At 41.2% G+C, this 13,734-nt stretch overlaps 1 protein-coding gene across 1 annotated transcript in view; it reads right to left on the bottom strand.

Annotated features, from left to right (window-relative positions):
• The window catches only part of UNC13C (unc-13 homolog C), an 857,791-nt gene extending 844,940 nt beyond the window's left edge, over nt 1–12,851 (bottom strand). Inside the window, exons 1-2 of the mRNA XM_077472480.1 lie at nt 12,305–12,851; nt 3,214–3,241 (exon numbers count right to left, since the gene is read on the bottom strand). The gene's annotated coding sequence lies outside the window, so the exon portion shown is untranslated. The remainder of the gene's footprint in view (nt 1–3,213; nt 3,242–12,304) is intronic.
• Nucleotides 12,852–13,734: the final 883 nt, after the last annotated feature.

Raw genomic sequence — 13,734 nt, 5'->3', positions numbered from 1 at the left:
GGCTGGACCTCCCTTTTAAAGTGGTTTAAAAAAAGAAGCCTGTATTTAAGTATGTATTCTTAATTTTAAAAAATGCCTTCTGTTACTCTCAGCCTCCACCACGTGGACTAAGGGATGTGTAGTGTGCATAGAGCATTGTACACAATCACAACTAAACTGCACTGCTAGTACCAAACAAATGGAAGTGAGGGGGGAAAAGAGCTCACAAAAGATGTTACAAGGAGGCAGTAAAAGACATTAAGAAGCTATTTCAAAATAAGGAGGATATTTTTTTGTGTCACTTTAAGTATATTATGTAAAACCATGGGGGGGATACAGTGGGTGTCCAGCTTACAGCACCAAAATGGGTAGAAGCATTCCTGGTCCTGTGCAAGCTTAAGCTGTTGCATGAATATTTACAATTTACAACAGAAGAAATTTAGTAATTAATGGTGTCATACTTTATAAACATCTGGCTCATCAACATATACAGTTGTACTGAAAAGTTTGCAATACCCTGGCAGAAATTGTGACATTTTGGCATTAAAGCGGAATTCCACCCAAAAATGAAACATCCGCTTTTCTGGTTCCTCAACCCCTTCGGAGTCACATTTGACACCTTTCAGGGGGGAGGGGGAAGCAAATACAGGTATTTTGCTCCCACTTCCGCGCATAGAAACCCTTGTCACCCACAGGTATCTATGCCACTCCCCCCTGTAATCTTTTAGACACATGGGTCCCAGAAAACAGCAGGGACCAGTGGGATAGCGCAGCGCAATTCGCGCATGCACAGTAGGGAACCATGAAGTGAAGCCGCAAGGTGATTCCCTCACAGAGGATGGCGGCGGCAGCACCCGACAGCCGAAGGACAGATCGGCTTCGGGTGTGACATCGTGGGCGCCCAGGACAGGTAAGTGTCCTTATTTTAAGAGTCAACAGCTGCAGTATTTGTAGCTGCTGACTTAAAAAAAAAAAAAAACGGCGGAACTCTGCTTTAACCAGTTCCCGACCAGTGCACGCCGATGTACGTCGGCAGAATGGCACGAGCAGGCAAATGGGTGTACCTGTACGTCCCTTTAAATTTGCCACCCTGCCATCGGGAGCGCACCGCCGCCGACATGCTCCCGCGCTGGTCGGGACCCCCGTGAGTCCGGTCGCGGGACACGTGGACTCGATTACCGCGGGCATCCCCACGATCGTCTCACGGGGCGGCCGAATGAAGAAATGCCGTTGTAAACAGCATTTCTCCATTCTGCCTAGCAACTAGTGAAGCTGATCTCTGCTCCATGTGATTGGAGCAGAGATCAGTGTTCACTAAATAAAAGCCCAGCCCCCAACAGTTAGTAATACACCCCTAGGAACACTTAACCCCTACACTGCCACCCACTGGTTAACCCCTTCACTGCCAGTGTCATTTACACAGGAATCACTGCATTTATATAGCAGTGATTGCGGTATAAATGACAATGGTCCCAAAAATGTGTCAAAAATGTCCGATGTGTCTGCCATAATGTCGCAGTCACAATAAAAAAATCGCTGATCGCCGCCATTACTAGTAAAAAAAAAATATATTAATAAAAATGCCATAAAACTATCCCCTATTTTGTAAACGCTATAACTTTTGCGCAAACCAATCAATAATCGCTTATTGCATTTTTTTTTACCAAAAATATGTAGAAGAATACGCATCGGCCTAAACTGAGGGAAAAAAAAAGTTTTTTTGTATATTTTTGGGGGATATTTATTATAACAAAAAGCAAAAAAGAATGCGTTTTTTTCAAAATTGTCGCTCTATTTTTGTTTATAGCGCAAAAAATAAAAAACGCAGGGGTGATCAAATACCACCAAAAGAAAGCTCTATTTCTGCAAAAAAAAGGACGTCAATTTTGTTTTGGAGCCACATCGCAATGCCGAATCGCAAAAAGTGGTCTGGTCTTTGACCAGCAAAATGGTCCGGTCTGTAAGTGGTTAATATTGAAAATATGACTGATCATGACAAAAAACTGTCTTTTATTTAAGTATAGCAATCACATGAAACCCTTTATTATCACATAGTTTTTTGGACTCTTTTTAAATCATAATGATAACAGAAATAATTCATATGACCCTGATATTATTGGCCTTGTTACAGACACAGAAGGTGGCACACACCGTTTAAAATGGCATTTTTCAATATCGTTGATATCGTTGAATTGTGCTCCTTAAAAACAACCACACCGACTTTTTGGAGAGCAGACTGTAGTCAATATTAAAGCCAACATTTCACAATTTCTGCCAGGGTATGCAAACTTTTTGAGCACAACTGTAGATCTAATATAAAAGGACCTCAATGTACCAATGTTAATCACAGACGTTAAGACTGGGTAGAATTTGCTACATTTAACTGTATTCATTTTGTAGCGAAGGGCAGGCAACCCTATAAATTGTAATCTCTGAGAGTTCTGGTTTAATGTATGTTTATTTTCTCCAAGAACTAACTCTTTGAGTGTCCAATACAATAGGGTTGCATCACTAAAGGATTAGAGCATGTTAGTTTTTACAAAGTGAACATTTTCTTAGCTTAGTAAATGAGATGAAGCTAAGTGAAAATTCACTTCACAAATAATACCCAGTCATATGCAAGAATAAAAAAAACAGAATTTATGTTTGCACATGGTTCACTACATTCAACTTCCATAAAATCAGCATTGCCAGCTGTAGCCAGCAGTGTCCGCAGTTCGCCCTGCGTTCTGCGAACCGATTTGGGGGTGTCATTAACTTTATATTGACACTCGCAGAGGTTCGCAGAGCCTGTGAGTCAGATGCGATACGAGAACCCGCACAGGAATCGCTGTGGTTCCCGCATCGCATCAGTGTGAACCCAGCCTGCATGTCAAAGATTAATTGGACAAGGTGAAGTTATTGTGAGTGGTTACTATGTACAGCTGCACCAGATTCTGTGTGCTCCAGTTCTAGTAAATCTTCCACAATGTGTCAACAGTTTGCAATAAAATAGTTTTAGATACAGGAGTATCAAGTGAGCAGTGGGGTAGCAGAATTCAAGGAGCTTGAGCTTTACAAATAGCCCTTCAGTCCCATAACACAACTTTAAAATAAAACCTGGAGAAAAAAAAATACACATGTACATACAAATACAAATGTGCTCTGTGTAACAAATACACAATCAATATATTTTATATATATATTTTATTTGAACAGAGCAAAACTAAGGCAAGAGGAGAGATATATACATACATGTGTAATTCTATCCAAAACTGTCCACCTGAAAGTCAAATGATAGCAGCGTTAAGCACAAATCTCTACCCCAATGGAGCTTTAAACACAATTGATTTAGGGGACATACAGAAAACAATGGAATAATGATCAGCCTTTGTCCAATGAGATAATGGATGGAGGATGTGTAATGCACTGCTACCATGACAGTGATCTATTTTGCTTGTCCATAGGGATCTTTAATCCAGACATCCGGATCTGGATGTGTCTGCTGCTTCTTATTAATAATTCCATGCAATACACATGTATTACTTCGCCGAGTGCCACTCTCTTGAGTCATTGTAAGCAGTAAAATAAATATAAAAACCCAGACCAGAATTCATAAATTGGTAATTTTATAAGAATTTTTTTATATTTAAGGCACAGTGAAATAGATATCTAGAAATATTTCTCATTAATGACATTATGTTGAAAAGATTACGCTTGCATTATTCTGGATAAAAGATCCCAACCTACTTGGGTTCCTAGCATGTGGCTTGTGAGCTTTATACATCTCTCTGCTTCCTTTGATGTTGTTCACAGCATCTGCTGCATTTTATACTTTCCTTAAAGTGCAACTCTGGGCACTGGCAATAAATGCCATTATAGCAAGGCCTCCTCACACTGCAAGGGTTGAAGTAGCAGTTCAGGCGACAGCTGACTACTCTTAAAATGTTCCTTCCCCTCTCCAAACACCTGCACTGACTAAGCTGTGTAAGATGTGTATACTTACCTATTCCCAGCCAGCTCCAGTCCAGTCACATGATCCAGCTACCCTGCGCCAGTCAGCAGTGGATGCAGGGGAGAGAAAGTAGTGCCAACAATGGATGAGCCATAGGAGGCTATATGTGAAGTTACCACTGCGCAGCTGTTGTCAATCTCCTCCCCTGTCCGCCTGCAGCTGCTGCAGGCTGAGACAGGGGATCACATGACTGAACCAGAGTGGGCTGAAACATCTTTCTTACATAGCTTAATCAGCATAGGTGTTAGGGGGGGAAGGATGCATGTTTAAAGGATAAGTTGTTTAAAGGATAAGTTCACCTTTGGTAAGAAGTTACATGTTACACCGTAACATCTTACCAAAGAGAACCTGCTTGTGCCCCCCAGATCCCCCGCTGTGACAGTGGGCAAAGGATCTTCTGCTTCACAATGTGACCATGCAGGGCTCCTCCCATACAGCCGCATCATTTATCCACAGTCATCTGTGAATGAATGAACTCCAACTACCATCTTCCACCGTGGCAGACAGCTTGTAGTAAACTGTGAAGAACTAAAAGCTCATTGAGCTTCCTGCTCTCCAGTAACCTTCTGCCTATACGGAAGGTACAAGACAGACAGCTTTACTGAGGGTCTGCAGGAGCCTGACATTGCACCCATGATCTGATGATCAGGAGAGGAGCGTTTGGGCAGGAAAAATTCTGAATGCACTTTAACGAGTTTAGACATGCCTAAAAGTCGAGGTGGGGGTAGCCTTTGTAAGGCCTCATGCACGAATGACATTTTTTTTTCCTCCCCCAGATGCCTTTGATCAAGGGGAGAAAAAAGCAGCCTAGAAAACATACCTAAAGTCATGCTTTGCAAAAGCGTTTAGGCGCGTTTAGCACTTGAGCGTTCATTCATTTCAATAGCCAGATAAATTATCATTCAGGACAATGGAATGAAAAATGCCCAAATGGTTGACACATCTAAACACTTTTTCAAAGCATGACTTTAGGTGTGTTTTTAAGCTGTTTTTTTCCCCTTGATCAAAGGCCTTATGAGGCCTTACAAAGGATGCCCCGACCTTGACTCATGGATACTCATCTTGCCAGGATACTCATCTTGCTCTGTCCCAGTTGGTATATTTGTCAGTTAAACTAGCAGCAGCAACCATGGAGGAGTGCTGTTAAGGTGCGACGCAATGGATTGGGGTCAGGGGTTTGGCATAAACACTGTCACTGTGCCCTGAATAGGCAAGGTGGCGGTGTATTTTTAATTAAAGGTTTGGGACTTCTGTTATTATGGTTCATTGCAAGATGTAGTAACAGTGAGGGCTGTATTCCCTTTAACTTATTTTTTTTTTATACCAGTCCAAACTGACAGACTGGCAATCTGACTTCTATTTCTAGTACACGTATATCAAGTGTTTGCTGGGCTGCCATCTAGATGAATCCACCGTCATATCACATTTGAAGAAGAAATGCCTGAACTCAGCCACTGAACAAGCCAAAGTAACTTTCCCCACAGACAATGAGGCAATCGATATTATGTACAACTCAACTACTGTAAGACAAGACAAACAGCATGTGTCACTAGATTTAGAAGTACAATACTGTTTGATTTAATAAAGACAAGTGCGTCTACAAAAAAAAGATATGTCAAAGCTTTTTGGAGAGAGGTATTGTGAATAGATAAAGCATAGATAGAAATACTCAATTTCATCTGCATGTTAAATGGGAGGCCTGCCTTAAGCTGGTCACACATGACAATTTTCAGTCAATATCAGCCACTTTTGATCCACAAATACAATTGCAAATAATCGACAGAACCAAGCAATCTACCACCCAAGAATTTGACTGACCACCAAAAATCAGCCAACTGTGTTGTCATGGCTTGGCCAATACATGAACAGTTTCAATTGAAGGATCATGTTAAAATGGAATTGATGGCAGTTTTGTCAAAAGCAACGGCCACTACCTCAGAACGTTAGTTCCCATCTCCTTCTGTTAAAGCACCATTTTATTTTTTCATTTGCTTTGGCATTTTGTCAAAAAAAAAAAAAATGTAATCAAAAGTTTGAATCTATCAAATTGTCACATGATTGGCCAGCTTGGAGGCTACCAAAATGAAGATGTACTGCAGACCAACTCACACTATAAACTTAAATATATAGTAAACCTAAAAACAGAAATGTATTAAATTACAGTTTATTAATTATTAGATGCCCTTTATAGGCTGTTTCCTTTATTTTCACCTGGTGATCCAGCCAGTAAATGTTCCATTTCCTTTAACAGACCAAGCTGTCCAGGCAAAGTAGCAGATATAGGGTTGAGACAAACCATTTACCGCTGACAGGGGTGCTTACAATGGTCAGTTTTTTCTATATTATTTCCTGCATGTTTCCTGTATAATGTGTTAGCTGGAGTTCAGCTTCAATTTATTAATTGAGTCCGTCCAAATCTGCTAGTCTAACACTTCCTTTTCCCCAGACTAACAATACTGCTGTCCAAAGCTGTCTGCTTTACCACTTCATCCAGCATGTAGATACCTTAAGATTAGGAATGGGTTACAGATTCAGGCCAAACATTTAATTATTAGAGTTGTTTGACCGTTTGTTTGGTCCACCGAGCTGCACAGTGCATTGAAAGCTCTGATTGGCTGAATTAATGAAAGCTTTGCCCATTCAGGGCACAGAGCAATGTCAGAGCCATGATTGGATGCTGTCATGATGACTGTATCCAATCATGGCTCATTGCTCTTAATCCCGCCCCATACTATACAAGTATTCTTTGCATAGCGGCCATTTGTAGTGTGATAGCGGTGTGGAGAGAGATAGAACAGGGCTCTGTTCAGTGGTATTAGACAGTTAGTTTGCTATAGAATTCTATTCTGATTCTATTGTCAGTGTATAATATCAGTTTTGTGTGCATCTAGGGATAGGTCAGTGTGGGTGTAGAGCGACCATTCATCTTTACATTAGTGTGAATGTAGGGATACTTCATTCAGTGTGGGTGTAGTGACCGTTTAACACAGTATATTTTATTGTGTTACTGAAAGTTTAACGCTGTATAGTCAAACAGGTGTGGACAGATTGTTTGACAATACATTCCCAGCATCTAAATGCAAGCTTGTTAGTGCTGCTGGCTCTACAACTTCTGCCTTTCTACCTGGTAGATTCTGTTCCCTTGCATGAATTTGCAGAATGTGCTGTACCACAATGGCAGGTTCCCAGTCGCTATTTCTTTTCACGTAAGGCCATTACAGCTCTCTACCATCACGTGGAAGGCAATGTTGTGGCATCGTTGGGCAAGGGAGTCAGCCGCAAAGTTCATGTTACTGTTGATACGTTGTCCAGCAAGCATGGGCAGGGACAATCTATTTAATTCCCAGCACAATGGGTAACTCTGCTTGCAACTTGGAAGGACGCAGGACAGGGCTCAGTGCTGCAGCTTGTTGTGACCCCATGTCTCCATACAGCTGGAAATGATGCAAGATTTTTCAGCTCTACCCCAACTCCTCCTCCATGCCCTCCTCTTCTGAATTGTCCTATGAATCTTAAATACCCCCATGCGTTCAAAGGGCTATTCAATGAGACAGGCTAAAAGGTGCCATGCAGTGTTTCAGCTGGTGTGTCTAGGGGACAGGAACCACACTGGAGCAGAGATTCTTGCAGCTCCAGCTTGCAGAGATTCTTGCAGAGGTGGTTCAAGCCACGCCAGCTGGAGCCAGGAATGGTGGTGTGGGATAATGGCACAAACCTCCTGTCTGCCCTTAGACAGAAAAGGTTGACTCATGTGCCATGCCTGGTGCATGTCCTCAATTTGGTGGTGCAGCAGTTCCAAAATAGGTACTCAGGGTTGGAAGAGTCTGTAGCCATTTTAGGCTATCATACACAGCCAGTGCTCGGTTGGCTGAAATTTACCTGCCAGTAAACCATCTGATTTGTGACATGCCCACAGTTGGAACTTGACTTTGGCAAAGCTGCAGTGGCTGCACATGCAGCAGAGGGCTGTCAACAAGTACCTGTGTGAGTATCACACAACGAGAGACTCAGGCCGGCTTGGCTTTTTTCCCCATGCCAATGGCTGCTCATAAAGGATGTATGCACCGTACTGTCACTATTTGAGGAGGCCACAGGGATGGTGAGCCGTGCCAATGAATGCAATGCATCAGTAACACAATCCCTGTTGTGTTCCTGCTGGAGCAGGCTCTGCATGGCATTATGGACAGGACACTCGAGATAAAGCAGCGGGACGAAGAGGAGGACTTCTTTTCCTCTCAAGGCCCAATATACTGCATCAAACATGACTATATGGCGTTAAACTTGGAGTAACGCAATGAAATATATGGAGTTAAACTTTCAGTAACCCACATAACTATAGGGCAATAAACTTGCGGTAATGCACAGAACTATACAGAGTTAAACTTGTAGTAACGCAATGATATATATGCCGTTAAACTTGCAGGTAACGTACAGAACTATATGGCGTAAAACTTGCAGTAACGTGCAGAACTATATGGCATTAAACTTGCAGTAACGCAATTAAATATATGGCGTTAAACTTGCAGTAATGCTATCAAATATATGGTGTTAAACTTGCAATAATGCACAGAACTATATGGCATTAAACTTGCAGTAACACAATAAAATATACTGTGTTAAATGGTCACTACACTCACACTAAAGACTGGAACTGGGAAACTGCCATTGTTGTACAGCACATTCTGAAAATTTACGGACGGGGGCAGAATCCACCAGGCGGAAAATCAGAAGTTGTAGAGCCAGTAGCTTTGACAAGCTTGCATTTAGACGCTGGTCATGTACTGTCAAACTATTTTTCTGCACCTGTTTGACAGGTGCATATCATTGGAATTTTTGACAGCAAGGCTAATTCTTGCTTTCATCAAGAGTACCTCTATAGGGTTATGGTGTGAAGGTGCGACCAGGTGAAATAAAAGAGAAAAAGCCTAGCAAAGAAAACAAATGCAGCCATTATCATATAAGGCATAATTTCTCAACATTTTCAACACAGTGAAAACCTTGAAATAACTTGACTAGTCATTAAAATGACTCCGGTCTTGAGAACCCCTACTAAAAATGACTAATTCTACAACTAATGATACAATAGTATGATGATCAGTGGGAAGAATGCTCCTTACACTTGTAGACATTGGGATGAATAATCCCCTTACAGATAGCTAAAAAGATCAATGGTGTCAGTGGGAACTTCTTAGAGGAAGAAACTGCTTATTGCTCAAGGAACCCCTAGGAAGCTCTGAAAGAACCGTGGGGTTTCATGGAACCTTGGATGAGAAACTCTGATCTAGGGATTGGTAAACTGTAATATATTACATTGTTGTTTTTGGTTTATTACTGCTTTAAATAGTTCATCAAGCACCTGTGTGAATGTGAGACTTATTACATGTTATTTACTCTGGGTGTCAAGGAGAGTGTATGTGTGTCAGAGCTGAATGCAAAGTATTCCCATAGAGTATTCATGTGTAGGAAACACAGGGAGGAATTTACCATTAGGCACCGTGTCTATAGGCATTTAGAGGAAAGAGGCTGTATAAATATTGGCCATTTAATATTTATCATCAGCAGGAATAGTCATGTCAAATAAGGTTATCTACATGGTATCATAATATTCTTAGTCAGGCTAGGACCAGGAACACAAAGCATATTGTGTACGAGGGCTGACTCAAGCAGAGGGGTTTTATATATGGCACCGAAATCTGTGTGCCTATAGGCTCCATGATAAAAATCTAGGGCTGGTGAAATATAATGTATAACCTAATATTGACAATTAGTTATCTGTCTGTACTATGGTAAATTACATCTTTTTCTGTTATTCTACAGGTACATTTTCTTTAATGTCCAAGCGTATTTACTATTGGAAATACTGCTAATATTTCACAGTACTCATTGATTGCTTTTTCACGTTTACTCTTACAGCAATATCTGATTCTATGTCTAAGGTTTAAGAATAATATATGCTTGTAGTCTAGACTCTAAGATTTTGAAAGTCTCTTAACAGAATGTGACTCAGTCTTGCTCAGTCATATTGACAACACTGAGTGGTTTGTTGATATTATGCACTCAATATTCCTGTCAATGAGATGTTGTTGGTCAATTGAGAATATAGAATTAGTTGGTTAGTAAGGTGGGAAATGAACTTTGAAGAAATTCCTTTTTTATTCATGTTGTCAGAGGCATATATCCACTTACGAGACTGTCAGGTCTACTAAAAGCCGAGTGATCCATGATTACCTGTTCAAAAATGATTTACTATACTCACGTTATGAAAAGTAGATAATGCTATAGGATCGCTATCGCTTTTGTAGCCTTTGTAACTCAAATTCAACATGAAATAATGATTGGATGGAATAACAGCGAACTATGGTACGAATAACCTCAAATTTGGTTAACGCCATGTCTATGGACGGTATGTAACTTCTACCCATACCCAAGAAAAATACTGGGGCTGCCATGGCTGAACGCCTTTAAAAAGTGCTAGTTGCTATTGTATGGGTCCTCTGGAACTAGCGTGCAGATCAGGTAAGCATGAATAAAGTCAGAACCGGTCTGCATACTTCCTCCAAGTTAATAACTTAAACCAGTGGGTCAATATAAAATCCAGGCAACAAAGCTGGGGTCAGCAGTAGCAGCCCCCAATTTTTTTCATTGCAGGTTCTCTTTTAAATGAATCAGCTTAACTCTTAAGAGCACCTGCCACTATTGTAATGGGGAATCTTGTATTGCCCATTGAGGCAAAGTTGGGCTTGGCTGGATGGGGACTGTTTTGCCTACCACTGAACCAATGAAAATAAGCAAAATATTGAGGTTGTGGTAGTAGAATCCGATCTCCCCCAGCTTCTAGATGACTGCTACATTGTTTATGTAAGCTAAGCTAAGCTGCATGTAACCAAATAGAGCAGCAATCACTTCTCATGTTCTGGAAGATTGCTGGAATTCCCTTTTTGTTCTGATGGGTTAACTCAGAGAGAAGGGATGGCACAGACACATTAACGCCTGCGAGTCATATTACATCAGGCAAATCCAATCTGTATTCTTGGCTAACTGAATACAGATGAGCATGGGAAGATTGGATTTTCAGATCAAAAGAAGTCAAAAGAAGCACATTAATTTTTAAGCAGACCAATGGCATGACAGCACAGCATTCAGCCAGCCAGGAATCCCACTTTAAATAATGGTCACATCCAGCAGTGGACTCAGGTGTTTAGATTTTTGTGCAACCAAACATATGATTAGCATTAGCATCTTGCTGCCGGCCAAAATTGAATTAACCCACTGCGTGCCATGGCTAAAAAGCAATTCTTAAAATGCTGCTTTTCTGTATTAAGTTTCACTAGATAAATCGCAGGTTAGGGATCGCAAAACGATTTAAGCATTATGCACATCCGTTCACACTTCTAATCTATTCCTGTCCTTGTCGGTGATTGTAAAGATGTGACTTTCGGTCCCTTTAATTAGACTGTGCAATGCTGTATCCCCAGCTTGCTTCCACTTCAAAGTGCTAATTGTTTCCAGTTTTCTTATCATGCTCGGCCCAAATCACAGTTTAATCTGAATGACAATTGTTCAGGATAATAATCTACAGTATGCCGCAGCTGATATTTTCAGATAAACTGCGGGGTGTTCATCTTGAAAGATTAATCAAGAAGCAGAAATGCATAAGCATCTGTAAATCTCAATTTAATACTAATCCTTGGGTGAACTAGAAAAAAAAAAAAAAAACTATTTCACATCAACAGCAGCAGCAGCAGCAGCACCACCAAACGTTGCCTGCTTGTCATGATGCACAGCCATAGGCAACAGCCCTGCGTGTGTGTACTAGAGATAGTGTGCAGAATATTATCACTGAACACAGCTCCCTCCTGCACTCTCCGGAATCACAGTGTTCTTTAGAGCCTGGGAGTGCAAGGGTTAAATGGTTACCGAAAGAGTCACGCAGCACTGTATGTGGTCACGGAAACCCTGCAGTAAGTGTTTTGTAAAAAAAAAAAAGTCAAATTTTAACTCTATGCTTCCCAAAAGGAAGTAAGGATGGAGATGTGTGTTGGAGCTGTACCCATTCCCCATATGCAGATACATTTGCCATCAATCATTGTTGCATCCTTTTGGTTTTGAACTTTGAATGATAACATGGGAGTACAATATCATGCACGCATGCCGTATGGGTTAGCACTTTGGAGTGACGGTCCGAGCAGCTTTCCAACAAGCATGCGGTGGCTGCAGACCCCTGATAGGAATGGCCGGGTGCATGCAAAGAAGAAGGATTGTGCCGTACAAGTGGAAAATACAAGTTCACATAATGGGGATCTTGGGAAAAGGGAAGGAATGCATACATACCTGACACCGGTTTCTTCTCAAAACAAAGAAAATTACATACCAATGCTTCTAGAGTAGGTTTTTCCCCCGTATTTCCATTGCTACATTCCTATATTCTCCATTCATCCATAGCATGGCATGTTACAATACAAGACGGCTTCACAGTGATTTGACTCAAGTGCAATCAGGCATGTTGCTAGTCTGCAATGGTATCTGTTCCTCTAAATTCCACCGTGCTCTCCTGGCAGCGTCAAATGCATTTTTTAGAACTCCTCCTGCTATTTCTATCTATCACTTCCTACTGAGGCACTATTTATACAGCGTGTCTGTGATATAAAAAAAAAAAAAAAAAAGGGGAGTCAGATTCCCACTTCGGAAAAAAACAAAAGAGGAAAAACATTAAGAACCAAGCGTAGTAGACGTCCTGGTGTTTTCAGAGCGGAGAACTTCACATATCGCTGTTCCTTCTGCCTGGTTTTCTGAATGCAGCACACACTGCAATAGCCACAGCCCACCTCTGTTGAAAGCAGCCCCTCCACTTGCCAGATTGAGTACAACAAGAAAAAAAAAAAAAGCAAGAGAGAGAGAAAAAAAAAAAAAGCATCAGAGGCTGAGTGAGAGTCCTTGCTCACACATCCAGCACATGAGATGCACTCTGAAAGCCAGCAGGTGCATCACCGGCCACAGCACCGATAGCAGTGTGAGGTACCGCCTCTAGCTTGTAGAGGAAATCTGGTTGCTAGGGCCATGTCTCAGCTAACCTTTCATTTATCACAATAACGTGACCACGAGTGACAACTGCACTGCCATTTCTTTCAGCAGAGTCTTTTCACTGCCACTGGACACTTCAATAATAAAACTGATGGATGCCTCTCTAATTGTTGATGCATGCTCGCCGAAGACAAGAACTGAAACGTCCCAGCGCACACATTTATTTTATTTTGTTGGATGCTTTTTTTTTTTTGCTTGTTATACACAGTTGTGAAACAAAATTTTTCAAACTTGCAACAATGCAAAAACCTAATATAAGAAACAGTAGATGTAAACCATGATTGTATGCAATTTACTGTCATTTGCTATAGTGCTGTACATCATAAAATAAAAATATATATATTTTTACCATTTTCATCTTTTTTTTGTATCTCAGCGCTGCTGATTTTCTCCAGCCCCACTTCTTGTCTGCATGCACCCTATCGGGTTCATCCAATAAGCCTACTGTATATTTGTCTGCAGGGCTTTTTTTCTCATGCCGCGTACACACGATCGGAATTCTGGCCAGAAAAAGACCGAAGAGAGCTTTTCATCGGAAAATGCGACCGTGTGTATGCTCCATCGGAATTTAGCTGTCCAAATTTCCGCCAGCCAAAAATTGATAGCATGTTCTCAATTTTCCCAACGGAAAAACGTTCTATCGGTAATTCCGATCATGTGTATGCAATTCCGACACGCCA

Source organism: Lithobates pipiens, unplaced genomic scaffold (genome assembly GCF_037356315.1).
Source record: "Lithobates pipiens isolate NorthernLeopardFrog02 unplaced genomic scaffold, aLitPip1_a1.2 Scaffold_8, whole genome shotgun sequence".
Taxonomy (NCBI): Eukaryota; Metazoa; Chordata; class Amphibia; order Anura; family Ranidae; genus Lithobates; species Lithobates pipiens.
The sequence above is the reverse complement of the archived record's forward strand: the minus strand, read 5'-3'. Positions and strand labels throughout refer to the sequence as shown.